The following is a 19,952-nucleotide window of genomic DNA, read 5'->3' as shown; positions in this document are numbered from 1 at the left end:
TTTTGGCACTGACGGAAGGTCCCCGAGCTGAGGAGAACCTCGCCCATCTGAGCTACGAAGCAGAGCGGTTACTTCCGCTCGTGGAACAAGATGTGAGGAAAGGATTCCCACAGACCCGCGGTAGAGTCCCATGAGAAGATCTGTCTTCCAGACTGTCACCCCCAAGTGTAAGTCCTTGCCATGGAGGGACGTTTCCAGGCTGGAATCGGCCATGAACACTTCAGCAGGTGCGTTCCTTGCGGAAAGGTGTTATTTGACTTTCCAGATCTTTGCTGCGGATGAGGAGACTTGGGGTTGGATCAACGGTACAGATCGCTAAGTCCAGGACCTCGGGCAACTGTCCAAGAAACCGGTTTCCAGGGAGGAACGGGGCTGTGCCCAGACGGCATCTTCCTTTCCTCCCAGGCGAATGACCGCTCTCTAGAGAGGGAGCCGTGGGGTCGGAGGGGGCACAAGTAGAAAGGGGCACCCACCCCAGGGTCGATAGGTGGCGGGTTCAGACCTAGATCCTAGAGCTGTTCTCAAAGCCAGTGGGGCTCTGTTGGGGAGCCCCTAAATGCCCACACAGTGTTACTGAGGGGAGACCCCTCAAGCCAGCAACGGCAGCTTCGCTGGGGGCGCCCTAGAAAGGCCCATTCCCAGGCCCCACCCCGGCCATACTGTGTCTGACATGGTGGGGCGGAGCCGGCGATCCATGTGGACCAGTCGGTCTCCTGCAAGCTCGGCCATGGGCACCCCTGCTCCTGCGCACCCTCACTTGTCCCCTCACAGTAAGGAAGGCTTGTGATTATTTCATTTAAATAATCGTGCTCAGCAGAGGACCTCCTCCGGCACCCAGGGGACTCCCAGAGAGCCTCACGGAGACACAGGACCCAGGGAAGCTGCTCTGGCTGCCGACGGGTCTGCCTGTCTCGTCGGGGAGTGAGCGCCCCTGCCCTCCTTCCCCTGCTCACGGGCAAGACAGAGTTTTCCTGATCTCTCCACGCTCCCTGCAGGGGAGGACTCGAGCAAAGATGGAGAAGCACGATGTCAGGGGAAACCAAGGCACACCCAGAAACCTCTCCCTGCCTACACTAGGCTGCTAAAATGTCACCCGAGGCTGGGTATTCACAAGAAGACATAAAATTAGTTCTTCAAGGCCAAACCCAGGGCTGAGCCTCCCCCTCGCAGCGGATCTGATAATGTCCCCAGGCACGCCAGAGGCTGCGCCATGTGGGTTGCTATGGTGATGCGAGGAGAGGAGACAGAATTTGGAGGAGGACTCTAACATGCTGGAAGTGGAGACTGGCTTCCCAGGACTCGAGAGCGCTGGGTCAGAACGCGGGCAGAGGCCGCCCCCTTGCCTGTGACGCTGCTCTCCTCATACCCCGGGGCGGAACCCCCTGGTTGTTAGCTCTGCTACCGTCTCAGGACCCCGAAAGTCCCAAGCCACAGACGAGGGTCTTCATTCCGGGGCCTCCTTGGCTGTGGGCGAGCTCCGCGGCACAACTCGCTGTCTGCGCTTGTGCGGGACGGAGCCCGGGGTTGCGCTGGGGCTCCCGGAGCCGTCGCCGACACCCCAGGTCTGCTCGCTTTCACGCGGCATCCCAGTGTGATCGCAGTGTTTCGGGAGGACTGTCACTCACGAAGCATGAAATTACATTTAATCACAAACCTAATGTAAATGAATGTAATCAGGTAATTAGAATGTGTGGTGGCGTGATATTTACAACATGTAGTGATGCACTTATCATGTTGTGTAAAATTATGTTAAAAATTGAACTTTGTAAAAAAAGGCCCTGTTCAGCGAAAGCAGATGATTCTGAAGTTCAGCGTCTTGATCGTTTCAACATTTCATTTATGAAACGCTGTGTTTAGCCAATACTTTTAACAATTTGCTAAATATGTTTTGTAAAAATCAAACAATTTCATAGTTAGTGGAGTGCTAAAAAAGCCGTAGGACCTATTCTCTTGGCTGCATATAGCTCCAACAGCTGAAACCATTTTAAAAAGATGCTTCATTACAAATCATTGAAAATAGGAATTCAGAACAGAAATGCTGACACGATCCTTTATTGCAAATGAGGGCCTTACGCGCCACCAGATTCCTGAATGTGACCAAATGACAAAATCCGACGTGACTACTTGGGCAGAGACGGCGTAGACCGTGCTGCTCGCGGGGGGCCTGTCTACACAGTTGTGATCCGCTCCCTTCCAAGCCCAGCGACCCGACCGGCGGTGCACCTGCTTCTGCGAGGGAGCCCTGCAAACATCCCGGCGCAGGGCGGGGCTTCCGGCAGCGGCTGGCCGTGCAGAGGGCCTCGGGGCCGTCCTGAGGTGCCCCATGGGGAGGAGACCTGCATCTCCAGCCTCCCTCCCTCCTCAGCCAGGGCACCTTGGCACCATCTGCTTTGTCTTGAGATTCCTGTGAGTCTCCATGTGAAGAAAAATGCCAAAAGTGTTTGGAACTGTGGGGAGGGGGGCTTCACCAGGTCACAGAGGGGCAGGGGCTGAGGTGGGCTGACAAGGGCAGGACCGAGGGGTCCAGGGGAGAACGGGACTGAGCGTAGCCCCAAAGCTACAGAGGCCTAGATTGATTGGGGGGGGATGACAGCCGAGAAGCAGCAGGAGCGGCCGATGCGGGTGGGACGCGGTCTGTGCCGCCCTGGGGGCCGCGGGCTAAGTCCCGCAGCTCCGACTCACAGCGTGTTAGAACGCACGTCCGCACAACCACTTAAACTTGTGGACACGAACACTAAAGGTCATCTTGGAAGTGGGTGCGGGAGAGCCTGTGGCTTTCCAGAAGTGTTAGTGGCACATGAGCGAAGCGTAGCGACCCTGGAGACGCCCGGTCTGGACGGCAAAAACCGGACACAGGCTCCGAGCTGCGGCGGCTTGAACAGCGCCCACACAGTCTCCCTGGCGTCCTCGCTCCAGGGCCTCAGAGCGGGGCCCGATGTGGCCACAGGGTTGCCGCAGATGTCGGAGGCCGAGACGATGTCATGCTGGGGTCGGCGGGCGCCCACCAATAGGACAGGCGTCCCCGTGAAGAGACGCTGTGTAGAGGCCACGGTAGATGAAGGCAGAGGTTGGGGAAGCCGCTACACGTTCGTGGCCACCGTGGGGAGCCACCAGAAGCTGGGGAGCGTGGGACAGGTTCCCTCATGGCCCCCATGTCCGTGTCCTTCCCAGGGGGGATGCCATTCTGGGCCCGGAGAAATGGGGAGCCCGGGGCTGGGAGCCCTTCCTGTCCTCGGAGAGATCATTGTCCCTGGCTGTCCGGCGGGGTTTGGGTCGGCACGACCGTGTGGCCCAGGGCCTGGCTCTTGCTACTTGCCCAGGCCCTTTATATGTCCCTGGGAAGCTGCCACATGTGACCGGGGCTCTTGGGTCCGCCTCACGAGCACTTCTAAACAGAGGGAAACAGGTGACCACACTGATTGGTACCCGCGGTCACGGCAGAGCCATTCCCAAATGCGTCTGGTTCCACGTGGCATAGACCAAACCTGCCTGAGGCTCCGGCGGGCCTCCGGGTCCTGGAAAGTGAAAGCCTCTGTCTGACCGGACTTCACGTTGGAGTCACAGCAAATAAACGAGCCATTGGCTACGCCACACTGGAACCTTCTCGGTTCCTCCGAAACACCAGCGCTTGGAACCCTGGCCTCTGTGGGCTCTCCAGAACCACGGGGACAGCGGGGTTTGTGAGGTCGCCATCCTGCATCTTTCTGTGTCTTGCTCATCCCTGCCAAAGGAAGGGTCAGGAACCCTACATCCTAGTCAGGGAAGAGCCGGTGGGTGGTCAGGACCCACACTATGTCCCAAGCCCCGTTGAGCCCTATGCCACAGTGTCCCCACACAGGCAGGAGGCAACCTCTGGGAAAGGGAGAACCCGCCTGAGGACAGGCCTGATGGGCCCACAGGACCCCCGGGGGGGAGGACACCAGCGAGCTGATCCCCCAGGCAGGAGGCGCCGCTCCGGGTCTTGGCCTCACAGGGGCCCGTCCCCCCGCCGGGCGGCGCTCTGCTCGCAGACGGCTTTGTCCCCGCCGTCCTCCCCTGGCTGCAGCGCTGTGCCCTCCGCCCAGCTTTGGTTTCAGCAGGGCCGTGCTTCGGCGGGCGGCTGTCCCACGTCCAAGTGCAGCCGGCCTCCTCCTGCCCCATGGGCACAGGGCCCCGGCCGGGCACAATGATCGATTCATGTCCCCGCGAAGATGAGTATCATGTAGGGTCATTATCTGGCGCATTTCCGCTGCCCGCGCGGGACCTGGGGAGGCTCCGGGCCTGGGAACGGGACACCTAACACCGGCGGCTTCGTGGGAACCCCGTCCCTGGACGAGCCCAGAGTCTCAGGTGTTTGGAGACGAGGCAGCCCCTCCCGGGGCTGGGCTCTGGCTGGAGTGGCCAGGGAGGGTGCTCAGCCCTGGGGACAGCCCCCCTGTCTGTGCCCTGGGTACAAAGGCAGCCTCAGATGAAGCTCCACACGCTTCTTGGCCCCTCCAGGACTCAGGTCTTTGTCACTGGGGTTGACAGAGTGCGGGCCTGAGACGCCCGCGCCACTGCTCAGATGGGACGTATCTCCTGCCCGGTGTGGGTTCTGTGCAGCAGCCCCGTCCCCAGGAGGGAAGGCGGACCCCAGTGGGGTGGAAAGGGCGTGCGTGGGAGAGTGCTGCCTGCCTCATGACGCTCCGGGTCTCTGGGGATGGAGAAGAGCCAGGAAATCATAACTCCTGAGTTGTTAGTGGGCTAAAGCACACAACACAAAGCGATTCTCTTTTAACCCTCAAATTCAAACACAGTTTTCTGACCAACTGGCACTTCGGGTGAACAAATGTGCAGCTCAGAGGGCCCAGGAGGGGAGGGAGGGACGCTCAGAGGGCCCAGGCAGCCCGTGGAGATTTGCAGTGTGATCAGGCCCAGCACGGGGCCCTGCAGGGCCTTCGCTGGCCGCGTTGAGAACAGTAACACAGCGCGGCCCACGCAGCACCGAGCACGGCCCATCCCTCGTCCTGCCCGGGCATCCGGTCCAGCTCTCCGCCGGCATCCGCTTATCGCGTACTCTGAGTTCCCCCGTGCGGGGCGGGAGGCTCCTTGTACACAGTGCATCAGTGATGCTCCGACGGCAGAGGCTAGGGTGACCGGCAAGCCCGCGAGAATGTGTTCCTGAGACTGGTAACGAAGGCCACCTGAGCTCCCCGACAGGGAAACTGAGGCCCCGAAAGCACCTACGGCAGGGGATCTCCGGATCGAAAGAAAAAGCCGCGTCTTTCCTCCGTAGCTCAGAAGCCCGGTAAGCGGCTCACAGAGACCTGTAAGTCACGCTCGCCCAGCCCCAGGGGAAGGGTCCAGGTGGGGTGCTGGGGAGGGCGGCCTCGGACGATGTCCTTGTTCTCAGTGGCTCAGACAGGCCGGCGCGCAGGAAGGCCAGTCAGATGCTGAGGTCCACCGGGCGGTGAGAGCAGGTCCCCTTGGGAGAGGCCTGGGGTGGGGCGAGGGTAGCACCAGGGTCTGCGGGACGCCCACAGGCGGAGGTCCCCCGTTCCTCTGGCGGGCAGGCCTGCCAACGGCCGGAGGAGACCCGTTTCCTCACTTCTACACACTCAGCATGAAGCAGCTGCTTTCTCCTTGCTGCTTGTGCTAGGCAGGGCGGCTGCCAAGTGACGGGGGCGCGGGGCGTCGAGCCAACGGGAGAGCCTAAAGGGCCTGTCGAGACCCCGAAGGGAACAGTCCCCGAGCCCTCGCCACCCAGCTGCGGGCTGGCGCTGGCGGTCAGGAGGCTGGCTGGACCCGGCCTGGAGGTGGGGTGGCGGCAGGAGAAGGTGTGTGCGTTAGGGCTGCTGACCGGGGGGTCTCTCTCCTGTTTCCCCAGAGGGAGTTCTGGAAAGAGGTTCTTGAAAATGGGCAGAGGAATCTGCCTTCAGTGACCCCAGGCCGGTGCACGGGCTGGGAGGAGAAGACCTCCAGACCCCCTTGTCCATGGCAGGAACCCTTGCCCCTGCCCTTGCGCACCCCAGGGCCGTGCTGCAGGGCTTCTCGCTGGCCACACTCAGCCAAGTAGCAAAGAAGGGGAGACAGAAGCTGTGGGGCAGAAGAAGTAAGAGATGCGTTTTTTTAATCATAAAAAAGTCAAAGTTCGTAAGGCCATGACAGCTAGGAATGAACGAACTCAAGCCGAGACGAGATTAGCCGTCCATACCCTACTCACATCCGGAGTCGGAAACGTGCAAAGACCTCACACGACTGAGTAGCAAAACCCCAAACAATCCGATTAAAAAATGGGTAAGGGACGCGAGCAGACGTTTCTGCAAAGAAGACATCCGGGTGCAGATCCGTGGGAGGTGGGGCACGCCCCTCGTCGTCGGGGAAATACACCTGAAAACCACCAGGAGATGTCGGCTCCCACCGGTCAGAGCGGCTCGAATCAGGACTCAGGGGACAGCAGGTGTCGGCCGAGGACGCGGGGAAAGGGGAGCCTCGTGCGCCGGCGGAGGGAACGCAAGCTGGGCAGCCGCTGTGCAAAACAGCGTCGAGTGTCCTCAGAAGTCACCAGCGGAGCTGCCCTCCGACCCAGGAATCCCACTTCTGAGTATTTGTGACGCAAGCACAGCCCGTGCTCAAAGAGGGATCCGCGTGCCCACGATGACCGCACCCCTGCGCACAAGAGCCAAGCTACAGGAGCGACGGGCCATGTGGGCGGACGCGCGGGTACGGAGGCTGCCACACCACACGCGATGGCGCAGACTCCGCAAGAGAAGGGGGTCCTGCCGTCGCTGCAGCCCGAGGGACCTGGAAGGCATAATTCGGAATGAGGTCAGTCGGAGAAAGACGAACCCTGTGATTCACTCACATGTGGAATCTGAAAACCAAACAAACCGAAACCCTGCAGAGAAAGGACCGAGGCTGCCGGAGGCCGGAGCAACGGGTCTTTCCGGTTTTCTTTTTTCAGTTCGCTAAGTCGAATTTTAAAGATCAGTGGTGAAGGGCTAAGGGGCAGTTAGCTGGAGATGATGAACGGAAGCGTCCGGACAGCAGGAAAGGGGGGGCTGGGAGGGGCCGAGACGCAGCACGCGGGGCCCGCGTGGCTGGAGACGATTGAAGATGAAGACGCTGGAGGAGCTGCAAGGCGAATCCGTGACACGTTTAGCACAAGGGACTCTTAAACAGATGTGGTTATGTATTTTCGAGAGAGAGCGAGAGCGCACGTGCCTACGTTGGGGGGGGGCGCGGAGGGCAAGAGCCCCAGGCAGACTCCGAGCTGAGCGTGGAGGCCGACGCCGGGCTCGATCTCCCGACCCGGAGATCATGCCTGGGCTGAAATCGAGAATCAGACACTGAACCGGCTGATCCACCCGGGCACCCCCAGAAGAACACGCTTTCAAAAGAAAACAAAGCCATTAATTTGAGGAGAGACGGGAGAGAGGTTGTGCTGGACGAGGAGGAAGGGGGCAGAGTGTGGGCAGGCCTTTCTGGATCTGGGGGGATCCAGCGGCCTGGCTGGCAGGTGCTCCCCACACGGAGGCCTGTGCACGGGGCTCGAATCCCCTCCACCTCATTCCTGGAGGGGCCACCGCCCCTCTGACCGGTGTCAGGGGGCCCATCAGCACTCGCATCAGACTTGGGCAGCGCGGTTTCCGTCTGTTCTAGAGGAACACGTCAGCCAGACCTCCTTGATCACACGGAGCCCATGCACGTGGTTGGCGTGGCTCTTTCAGATGCATTCCTGCTAATCGCCCCGTCGTCCGGATCCCACGTGTCTGACTCGAATGACTGAGAACAGGTAAAGGGGGCTGAGCAGATGTCCACTTGTGGTCCAAAGAAACGGGCTCATACCGGGTGCCTGGCAGGGTCGGCTAACTCCATGCAAGCTCCCTGAGTCTGAGACAGAAACCGGCCAAGCCGCCCACGGGGTGATTTCGTGTCGAAGTCTGTGTTGTGCTACAGGACGCGTCCCCAACCATCAGGTACCATCATCATTGCCGAGGCCACGGCCTTCCGATCACCGAGTGCCTTGAAAGGACTTCATAACAGGGAGAAAAGTGCCCTGAAACCTTTTATTGAGAAAATAAGCATTTTATTCTCAAATTACTCCTGTTGGCAGCAAGAAGGTTCATATAAACGACGGTTCAATTTCCCTGGTGGTTTCCCAGCACGTTCACAGGCCGTCACTGCATGGGAACGGGGACAGGCAGATTGGACTCACGGCGACACGCGGACCTCACGCTGGAAGGGGGAGCGCCCGTGGAGCTCCAGCCAGGGGACCCCCGGGGGGGTGGATGGGAGCAGGGTGGGAGGCAGAGGCAGGCTGGTCAGTGGAGTCTGTGACGAACCCACCCTGTGAACCGGATGCCTGGGTCCTGAAACAGTGGGTTCCAACCCAACGGGGCCACCAGGGCAGGGTCAGGGCTCCCTGCGGCTTCCCAAGCACCCTTCCTCACCCCACACTCCGGGTGCTGCCTGCCCTCCTCCTGGGCAGCTTCTCCTCCCTCCCGCCCTGGGCTCAGCAGGTGTTTGAGGCCCCTCTAGGACACACAGCTTCCTGATGTCGCGGGATGGGGCCTGGTGAGGAAGCTGGGGAGCGGAGGTGGGAGTCCCTCTGTCCTCGGGGGACGGGCTGCTCTGGGCTGCAGACGTGCCGTCCACGCCCACGCGCTCGGGGCAGTGTTGCTGACGGAGGCGTCGCCAGGCTCAGGGAGGTCGTGGGTATCTCAGCATCTTCTCAGGGATCTGGTTTCAACCATTTTTTTCCCCCACCGCATCCTTCTTTAGAGATGTTGTCAAAATGGATTTGCTCGAAGTTGGTTTGGTTTTGCTGCTAATCGCTAATTTAACACATATCTGCTGGGTTTGTGAAGCCTGAGCCCTGGAGCTAGAGGCTGGGCTACGGGGAAGACCTAAGCGGAGCCTGCTGGGAGGGGCTTCTCCTCCAGGAGTAGACCCCGGGCGGGGACGTGGGTGCGGGTCTGCCAGGGACTGCCTGTGGGGAGGACCCGTAGCAGGTGGAGCAGGGCATCCCCGGACACAGAGCAGAGACGGCGGACAGTCAGGCAAGTCAGCTGGGCAGCTGGGGCTCAGCTCCGTGGCGAGACTCTGGTGGACAGCACAGAACACAGCCCAGAATCGCTCCACGGAGGGTAAGGGAGCCGGACTTTTTATCCCTCAAATTCCCCCACCCCTGACTTGTGAGAGCTGCCCGGCATGCTGGCTTCTCGTTCCTTTAGCCTCTGGGAAAGCCCCAGATGTCCCCAGCGTGGGTGTGATCCCCCTGCAGCCCCAGGGTAACCCCTGGCTTAACCAGCCCCTGGTGCGCCGGCATTCACTCCCGCGGAAGAGGACCAGGGACCACGTGCTTTGGTGAAGGGCGGCTGGGCACCTGCGCACACACAGGGCACACCCAGGCCAACAGGCTCCGCAAGGTGCCGGCCGAGCCCACTGCAGGGGAAGCAGGGCTGGTTCGAGGAACCCGGTGGAGCAGGACACGAGTCTGGCATCTCGGGAGGGAGATCTGCAGGGCATGGAGGTGTGCAAGGAAGGAGCTTCAGACGGGATTTGCGGAGAGGAACGGGAGACGTGTGGAGGGAATTCATTGTCCTGAGGGCTTTCCAGGTCGCGCTGGTGATGGTCTTTGGCAGCAGGAAGCTACTGAGGAGTTTCAAGCCCGAGAGTGACCTGCTCGTTCCAACTTTCCGTGAGTGGACTCCTCTGTGTGAGCGGAGGGTAATCTGGGACCACGTGAGACCCTGGGAGGGGGACCGGTTAGGAGACCATGGTGCAGAATTGGGGCAGGACACGGTGCCGGCAGGACTAAGGACCCGAGTGACGGGGACCCACTCTAGAGAAGCACAGATTTCCAGAGGGCAACTCCAAGCCAGGCCCTCCTCTCCTCCCACCAGGGGTGATCCAGGAGACTCTCCAGCTGGACCCCGTGTGCACAGAACCAGGCCATCCCCCTGGGCTGCTGGTCCGAGGGCCTCACGGTGTGTGCAGGAGGCGGATCCCAGGCAGGCAGTCCTGTGGGTCCCTGACTGTCTCTCCCCGAGGGTAAGGCGGGGCGAGGTGTCCCAGTGGACTCTGACAGACACTCTCGGGTCCCGGGAGTTGAGGCTTCTTTCCCTGGCACAGGAAGGACATCACTGCAGGACGGGGGAGGGGGGAGCGTGACTTCCACGGCATCTGTGCGAACATTCCAGGGCGACCCCCATCCCCACAGAGAAGGCAGGCAGACCAGGGCCCCGAGGCTCCCATCGTGGCGTGCTTCCCTGACGGCTCCGATCCCCGCTGGGTACAGGACTGTCCCCTCTGTTCTCCAGGACACCGATGGGCCTGCAACGCTGGGCTCCGGGGGCTTTCTGCAGGGTGGGAGTGAGGTCATGTGTCTGGCTTCTCCCCTGCTAACCTGGGACACCAGCGTGCAGGGCTGCCCCGCGGCCGAGGTGCCGTCTCCCTATTGTCCCATTCTAGGGTGTTCCCAGTTTCCGGGCTCGCTCCCACTGGGGAGGGGCGGCCAGATCTTAGTCCGTCTGTAGACAATGACCTATGGCTCAGCGCCGTCCTCCGTTGTTATCTACCTGACCTTGGGGAGGCGCACGGGGAGGCGCACGGGGAGCCGCTCTGGACAGCAGCCGTCGGCAGAGCACGGCCGTGGGAGGAGTTCGCTTCGCTCTTGCCGTTGCGCTGCCATGAGAGAGGAGGCCCGGTGCGCGTCACGCAGGGCTCCTGGAGCGATGGTGTGCTGGTGGCCCTCCTGGTGAGGGCCTGCAGCAGGTCAGGCATCCCGAGCAGGTGGCCACAAAGGGACAGCCTCGCCGTGACACCCATCTGGTGTAGAGCGGCCCGCCGTAACACGAGAGGCCAAGCCAGGAACCCGCGGCTTCTCCGCTCTCTGGAGGAGCAGAGGGAAAGGGAGAGGTTGGGGCGAGGTGCTGGCGAAGGGTCTGGAGGCCGAGGTCCGGGAGGAGGGGCTAGTGCCCGGGACAGCGCAGCAGGAACAAGGGACATTCAACCCGAGATCTCCAGTCAGACGTGCTCACGACTGTCCCCTCATCCAGTGGGGTGCCCCTGACCCTGCTACTTTTGAACGTCGCTGGGACCAGTCAGGGCGGAAATACTTTACTGATACGGCCCTGCCCACTCGTGATTCCGGGATACGTGGCCTCTTGCAATGGCCAGGCCCTCCGCGGCCAGGCCTGCAAGGACACAGGGACCCCCATGACGGTAAAGAACACGTGTGCATTGGATCCGAAGCAGGCAGCCCAGGGCTCTCGTCTGTCATGGGAAACATGGAGCGTGGACTGAGCCGTGAGGCACACAGGATTTCTTGGCCGTCTACCTCGAGACCGGCTCTCCCCCATCCAGAGAAAGCTAAGCTTGATGGGTGGTTGTTTGAAGAGGTTTTATTGTCACTTGGGAGTGACGAGGCCAAAAGATCCGGAGACCGGTGCCCTGAGCAGTCTGTCCCACATGGGTCTGGACAGAAAGGGACATGTTCTGCCAACAGGGTCACCCTGGGCTGGTTGGGAGGCAGAGCGAGAGGGGAGACCGTGGGCAGGAGCCTTGACGGTGGTTTCTGGGGAGGGACGGGGGAGCAGGGTGAGTGTGCGTGGGCCCCACACTCAGGGCCGGCCAGTGTGGCTAACGTCCGGGGCTCTGGGGGCGGCGGGGCTGCCTGAGCTGCCGGGCCGCTGCCCTCAGGGCAGGAAGACCGGGGCATGAGCGCGAGAGGACTGAAGCAGCACCGGCCAGGCCTCGGCCTCGTGTCAACTCAGCATTGACACGACCATGTGCCTGCTGCGAACCCGAGGCCCGACAGGCTCATCCTCAAGGAGAACGTGGGCGTGTGTGCCTGTGTGTGTGTGTGCCGGCTGCATGCATCTCGTGTTTGGCGTGTGTATTTACACACTTCCGCTCCCTGCATCTTCGTGCACATTTCCACACGCCCAGGATGTCCACGCACAACGTGCGGCACGGGGAGCGTCTGCAGCTCTGGGTCTCGCCACGGGAAGGGAGCCGGGCTCGCTGCTCGGCCGACCCTCTTCCCGGGCCGGGAGAGACGTGCTCCGTTAGCTCCCGCACGAGCCGGAGGCACTGTCCGGGGCCACCTCTGACGCCGCTCCTGCTCCAGGAGCAGGGGACCCTCTGCCCTGAGTGGGGGCCGGGAGCTGTGGCGTTTGTCCCCCGGCCCCGAGCCACGGTGGCAGGTCTTCCTCTTCAGAATCTTGAAATGGAAAACACGTGGACAACAGGACCTGAGCCCCGGTGCGATGGCGTGTCCTCTCCCCTTTGCTCGGGGGTGCACGGCGAAAGGGACTCTGTTTAGGAAAAACAAGGACTAAACTGAAGCTGTTTAAGTCCCTCCCGCTGCCGTCCAAGGAGAACCAGCCTCCCCGTCCCGCGCCGACAGGGAGGAGACTCTCGGACCCCGCGATGCTGTCCCGTGCGGCAGGCACGCGGGTTCCCTCTGCCACCCCGGGTGACTCTGCACGAGAGTTCTCCAATCGGGTCGTTCGTTTCACGTGTGAGGGACGCTGCGGGTCCTTCAGCCACTCAGGACGGCAAGTGGCCACGGCCACGGCGGTTCCAGGCGTGGAGGGACGTCTGTGGGCTTCTCTGCTCACAGCCTCGTGAAGGAGGGCGTCTCCTCAGTGAGACAGCGCTGGGCGCCAGGACGAGACTCGGGGTGGGCGGGGCAGGAGGGCCGGAGGCTCAGGCGCCGGCCACTCTCCGACTACGGTCCCGCAGAACGACGGTGACACCCAGAATTCCGGGGCTCTGTCCTTACAATTTCTAGTGAGAAATGGGGTCGAGAACCAAGTGTGTCTTCCCAGTGCCTTTCAGGTAATTTCTCCTCAAAGCCGCCAAGCAAGATACCGTTTACCTCTCTAGACCTTTCGTACGGGGCTGTATTTGAAGCTGTGGATCTGATCAGCTTAGGGAGCATTTATTGGGCAACAACTGTGTGTGCTGCGAGCCGCAGGGGTGGCTGCCTGTCCCGCGGGCCCATGTCCTGATGGGAAGCAAACCCAGTGCCCTAATGAACGTGCATCTGGGCTCCAGGCCGGTTAGCGGGGCTGTGAGAAAACGCAAGGCTAGGGGAGGTGCTTGGCCAAGGCAGGGGCAGGTTCTGGAAGGAGAAAGGTGGGAAGTTCAGGACATGGGAGCAAGAGCCAGGCCTTGGAGGTCAGCCGGACCAGTGCGGGAACCAGCCCCGAACACTGGCGAGCCGGCCGCAGAGGTGGTCTGTTCTCAAGGGCTCCGTCCACACCCCGCAGGGTAGCTGCCGCGGAGGGATGAGAAAGGGTACGAGGGACACCGGCTTTGGAAGCAAGGACACCCAGGCCAGCAGGCCTGGCCCGCTGGCCAACAGATGCTTTCCACCTAAGCAGAAGGGAACGAGGTTCTGGAATCTTTAAAATTTACTCAGCAGTTCCCCGTCCAAGTTGGAAGGTGGACGCTGAAGTGTTTGCGTTTCTTCACAGATGGCAGAAGAGCGAGAGACAGGCCTGCCGCTCGCCAGACGTGCCCGTGTTCCTCCCGGGCCCTGATGGCCACAGCTGCAGGGGCAGGACTCCTGCCTCCCCCCAGGAAAGCCCACAGACTGGACTCGATGGCTGGGCTTGTTAGGAGAGCTCCTAACCTACTGGGACTCATGCCCAGGAGTGAGAGACGCAGGGCAGAGAGGTGTGGGGTGTAGGGATGACCACTCGGACCACGGCTCGCCTCTCTCCGGCAGGCCCACGAGGCTGCAGGACCGGGACAGATGCTGGGTTCTGGCCTGAGACACAGAACAAGGGCTGCCGGACCCACGCAGGTGACTGCAGGGGTCTGTGTGCCTGCCACGTGGTCAGCGGCTCTTCTAGAAATCAGCCGTGACGGGCAGGAAGCTTCCTGGAGAGGAGTGCTAGCACGCAGGGTCGGGCTTCCAATAGCCATGGCGCCCACGAGAGCGTGGTCACCTCCACGCCCAGCAGCCATGAGACTTGACCTGGGGCCTCTGGCCGCCCAGCTCGTCAGCCTCCAGTCCTGCTCACGGGGAGCACCTCACCAGGGCTGCAGTGTGTCCCCTGGACGTCCTGCTGGTGGAGACACTGAGGTCAGGGAACAGGCTCGTGTCATTCCGAGCTTCATCCCCCCACAGCCCCCGCCGCCCCCAGGACAGCCAGCTGCGAGGCTCCGACCCAGCGTACCGCCGACCAAAACCCTCTGTATCCTTTACGCAAGCGTCTGGACCGCCTCGTTGGCGACCCTCACGGAGTGCCTGGTGTCCGAGATGTGCCCAGTCCTTGCCTTGCCGCTGGGGGTGACGACGACGGGTCTGGCCGCTCTGGGAGATGGGGGGACCCTCCTGTCTCTGCTCTTCCCAGGCACCATGCTGGACACTCGGAACCCAAACACGGCACCTTGTACTTAGTCCTTTCACGTGACGTCCTGTTGGTTCTCCAGAACGTTCCCTCCCTTGCCAGGTTTATGATCTGAGCCTCGCCAGAGTAATACTCATTCACCGTGGACAGGAGTTTACCTTCAGGTCACGGCTGGGAGGATAGGGTTACGTGAGCGGGGAAAAAAGCGGCACTTACTGGTTTCCTGGTGGTGTCTAGAGCTAACTATTCAATTTCCCACAAAATCCATCAGAATGTAACATGCAAAAGTGAGAGAGAACACCGTCACTCGCTTCTGTTGATCTGGGCACACGTGTGAGTGGAGATCTGGGCAGGGACGTGCCACGGAGGCAGTCGGTGTGTCTTAACTGCGGACACAGAGACATCCTGCGGTGGCCGCCTCTGCCCCATCCTGACCTGCACATTACTGCCCCCGGGAGCCCAGAATTAAGCGGCCCTCAGCGCCCCAGTCCTGCACACGGTGTCACACAGCCGCACGGCTGGCTCAGCAAGAAGACGCCCAGGTGTACTCGCAGCCATGACCAGAGCCATCAAGGCGGCCACATCTACACTTTGCACTGTCAGCGGCCGGCAGCTCAGTGACAAGGAGCCATTAGGAGCCAGGCCTGGCCCTCGGTGTGTGATGAGTGGCAGAGAGACGGCCGTCAGCAAGCTGCTTCAGCGGGAAGAAGGGGCGCGGCACCCTGGAGGCAAGTGGCCAGCGCCAGCTTCAGAAGACCAGCCTTTCCGGGCAGCTGTGGCGCCGGGCTCTGGAGCCCTCGGGTCGCCTCCCCCACTGTGACTGTCAGAGTCAGGGCAGGGCCTCCCCCGGCCGCAGCCTGGCATTCTGTGAGGTCCCACGTGCTGCCAGGTCTGGAGCACCCCGCCGTCTGGAGCACCTCGAACCTTGCTGAACGGCCCTGCTGCAGTTTATGAGCCGCGGAGAGAAGACAGAGAGGTGGAGGGCAGGTGCGTGTGACCTTCTCTCTCTGAAGAGTCTGTGCAGGACACGAGCCGGGGGGGGGGGCGGGCACCTCCGCCAAGATTCCCCCCAACCCAGACTCACAGGGAACCGAGCGAGAAGGACACCAGCTCTGGAGCGAGCCGAGCCCAAGCGAACAGCGAACGCGGGGCACCCTGCTCACAGGAAGGCGTCACGTTCAGCAGCCGGGCTGCCCTGCCCGGTTCCACACGTTGTCACGGCTCGGGGCGGCTCAACGTTTCTGAGCATGAAGCTGACACGAGGTCAGAAAAGATGTGTTTTAAACAAAGCATCACTGAGAGGTGAGTCTAAACAGCAAGCCCGGATGGCGGCTCTGGATTTAACCAATTAGGAAAGAAAACCCTGTAATAATCTGGCCGACCACTTGGACAGATCAATCAACATGAGCAGAAGAGCCGGGGCTGGCCGCCAGACCCTCACCGTGATTAGCACAGGCAGGGAGGGTGACGGGGGAGGCCCAGGTCGGCAGGGCGCGGTGGGAACGGGGTTCATTATCATTGTGGCATTTGCTCCCCCAGCAACTGTCCTCGACCCCAAACTTAATCTCACGCGTGCCATCTTCTATTCTGTCTCCCTTTTCCCCTGCAGCATGGGACATGCGGTTTTGAATGTTCCTGCCTGCGTTCTGTCAAAGGACTTCAGCGTAGAGGTTCGCGCTCGGGTAGGAACCCAGCAAGGACGCCGAGGCGTTGGGTTTGCAGGGTGACACCTACTGTCTGATGCGGTCAAGCCCGGGTCTCTGGGCTCCCCCAGAGCTCTCTGAAATCAGCCAGCAGAACACAATGAGGGCCCGGCCAGGCTCCAGAGCCTTCGGCAAGCTCACATGACCACCCTGTGATCGGGGTCAGTGGCGACAGCCTGCCCCATGGCCCCAGCGAGAGCCAGTCCTGCTGCCTGAAACTGTCCAGCTTCCGTGCTCACGTCCAGCAACCAGATCTACGGAAATTACTATTTTATATGCCCGTCTGGCTTTGCAGATGCGTCTTTAAGGTCACTTAAAAGTTAGGCTTCAGCAAGATCAAGTTCGGTATTTTTTGTTTAGTTTTCCAACAAGAGCTGAAGCAACCACGGGGCTCCCTCCTCCCCCACGGGCACTGCCGATGACCGCCCCCCCACACCCCTGCACGCTGTCCCTCCGCCGTCTGGAGGCTGGGGCTCTGCCAAGTGGGGTGTGTGTTGAGTCAACGGGATGGAGCCTTCCCAGGAGGCCGAGCCCCTGTGGCCCAAAGCTGTCCAGCCAGACATCTCCCTCTCCGCCAACGAGCATGGGGGACACCCTGCAGGTCATTTCTGCCCGCACAGGTCTGGGACTCTTGCGGAGAAGGGGCACTCCCCTTCGGGCACCTTCCAAACCCCGTGCCAGCCTGACTTCTATCTCTTCCGGCTCCGAGACCAGGATCTTCGTCCCGCGGCCTCGGGCCCTCCCTTGCTCAGTGCACGCTCACTCCTCCAACACTACCCTGGGCTTCCCCTCGCCCCACTCCACCGCTGGCCTCCCAGAACCAGCAGGCATGACCCTGGGTCCCTCAGCTTGCCCACTGCGGACAGCTCCCTGTCCCCATGGTTTCCGGGGCTCTGGTCCCCTGCCCCCCGGGGGCTCCGCAGCACCCTCTGTGGTCACTCTCCCGGCCTCTGGTCTATTACGGTCGCACTTCCTCCTCCACCGACTCTGCCCATCCGTGCTCGCCGCACCGTACGTGATCCGCAGCCTGCCTACCGCCCAGTCTGCAACCACGCTCGAGCGACTCGCTGTGCCCCAGCCTCCCTGGGGACCCTGTGCCCTGTGGATATGTCTGTGGACGGCAATGTCCCGGCCGGAGTCCCACAAGGCTTTCTCACCCCCCTTCCTTCTCACCACCTGCTTGCAATGGTCACTTTAGCTCCCAGATTGCTCTTGAAGGAGATGCCTGCCTTTCCTCCCCCACCCCCCCCCGGAGACAGGGAATCGCTGTTTGACCCACAGGCCTCCAGCTGCCTCCCAGGGCCTCAACCCGACCCAGCACAATAGCCTTGGCTATACCCTAGACGTCGTCGGTGCCGGCACCACAAGCCTAAACACGATGCGGCCAGACAGCGGGAAGAGTGGACATTTCCCACGCGCTTTCTGCCTGTTGAGTGCGTGGAAAGGCAGTAGGTACTTCTCTCCTGGGAGGTGGGCACAATTATGACCTGTTTTCCACTGGAGAAAACAGGCAAAGACGTTAAGGAGTCTCCCTTGGGAGCCGGGAAGTGCCCTCTAGCCCATGACTGGGCTTCACACCGCCGAGTTGCACCAGGACATCCAGTGGGTGGGGCGCCCGGTCTGGCCATGCCCTGGGCTCAGGGTGCCTGAGGGGTTGCCCTTGCCTGTGGCTGAGAGCGGCCTCAGGCTCCCTGAGGTGCCGGCACCAGAAGAGGGGCTCAGCTTCCTGCCCACACCGATGTTCACTGATTCCGTTACCCTCTGCCTCTCCCTGATTCCAAACGCTGACAGGGGCGGATTGGCAGGAGAAAGAGGGCGGCAAGTAGACAGAGTCCCGCCCTCCACAAAGGGGACGTCCTCTGGCAGTTTCCAGAGTCATGTGAAAACAAGTCCCTGCCCCAAGCAGCACACGAGCGCAGGATCCTGAGCCCCTGGCTGACATGGCTAAAAATAATGAGCCTTGTTAACACATTCAAAACAGTGGCACGAAATTACATAGGACGCGCTGAAGACCGTGTTGGCTGCTCGGCATGGGGCCGCTTTCCTCCCATGCAGCTCCGTGGGAATTCTTCAACACGCTTTCTCCCAGAGGCATGGGGCTGGCCCCTCCGCAGCAAGCAACATGTTCTTACTCTAATTACACTGGTAATTAGAACTCGGCTCTTTGAACCTTGACCAACCACTCCCTCTCCGGGGAGTCACGTGGGACATGAAGGCTTCCCACCGGCTTGCTCTGGGGAAGGCTCCCAAAGACCCACCCAACCTCCGCATCGATCTGTTTACCTGCTTAGTTTGGGCTTCCTGACCATGAACCGCTGGTGTCCGATCACGGATCTGAGCTCTGTGCGCGTGGAAGGCAAAGAGCCTTCCCTGCTTCTCGGTGAGCTGAGTGTGCGGCACACAGGACTGGATGCGGGTTCATCCCACTGACACTGGGGATCAGACAAAGGAAGGACGCGAAGACCGAACTCAGAGAGTACATTGGATCTGTAGGTTTTGAAAAGTCTGCTTCTGTGCGCGCCTTTGAATAACGGTATGCCTCAGGTTGGCAGCAAATTCTCTCCTACCCAAATTTTCAAAAATCAACTAACCCAAACGATCAGGCTGATTTCCAAAGTGATTTCGACAGAATAAATTGTAGCCTTGACTAAATGCCAGTGAATCCTCTCAAACCTCACATGGGTGACAAGAACAAATTAGTCCATTTTGAGGACTGACTCTGAGTGAATATTTTAGGCTGTGAACAAGCCGGGGAGATTCCTGGGCGTAGACATCCACTCTCCTACCCCCACTGCAGAGACACCCACCAACAGCATCCAGGAAGCACAAACGACAAGGACACCCACCCTCTACGGGCCCACGAGCCAGGGAAAGCGCAGGCGCGTACGTCTGTAACTGGAATATGGGAGCACCTGTCATAACCACTCTAACTGGGGCTCCAGGAGTGGCAAAGGAAGGGGAACGGGGTCTCCTTCAGATTCCGGAAGATCTCCGGTGGGTGCCTGTCTGTCTTGTGCCACCTGACTTCCTCCATTGTTTTTTTAAGAACTTATGAATTGAAAAAAATAATTCTTTTTTTAAGATTTTATTTTATTTTATTTTATTTTATTTGACAGAGAGAGAGAGCACACAAGTGGGGAAACAGCAGCAGAGGGAGAGGGAGAAGCAGACTCCCCACTGGGCAGGAAGCCCAATGCAGGACTTGATCCCAGGACCCTGGAATCATGGCCTGCACTGAAGGCAGACGCCTTACTCACTGAGCCACACAGGTGCCCTAGAAATATACTTCTTATTTAAGATTATAATATTATATCCTTGTTCTGTTAGATCTATGCTATATAAAGTCCTTTGGCCAAATCTTTTAAAAGGAAAATTTCTAAAATGCTTCTTGATCAAAGGGGTGAAACTGTAGTTGGAAAAATCAACCCCCAAATTGGAAACAATTCAGAACTACAACTAACCAGAACTAGGTCTGAAGCTGCGTCTCAGTGAGAACAGTACCGACTGGGCCCTCAGCCAAGGCTAGGAGACGTATTGGCTCCAAGTGTCTAAGGGAATTTTTGCTCAGTCATTAGCTGACCACTGGGCTAAACTGAGCAGAGAGTTCAGTGGCCACGCATGATGAAAAACAGACTCTACAGAATTAGTTCAGGGAATTTACTAAACAAATCGCCACAACAAATGCCAAGGAGGGGAGAGAATCTTATTTCCAATGTTGACATGTTGTATTATATAAAACATCCAGTTTTCAACAAATAAATCACGTGGCATGCAAAGACACTAGAAAGTGTAGAGAATACACGGTGGGGGGGTGGGATGGGAAGCAATCCATAGAACGTGTTCTGTAAAAAACCCAGACACAGGCCTTTCTAGACAAAGTCCCTCGAGTAGCTATTTAAAATGTGTTCAAAGAACTAAT

This window comes from Meles meles, chromosome 14, assembly GCF_922984935.1.
Source record: "Meles meles chromosome 14, mMelMel3.1 paternal haplotype, whole genome shotgun sequence".
NCBI lineage: Eukaryota > Metazoa > Chordata > Mammalia > Carnivora > Mustelidae > Meles > Meles meles.
The sequence above is the reverse complement of the archived record's forward strand: the minus strand, read 5'-3'. Positions refer to the sequence as shown.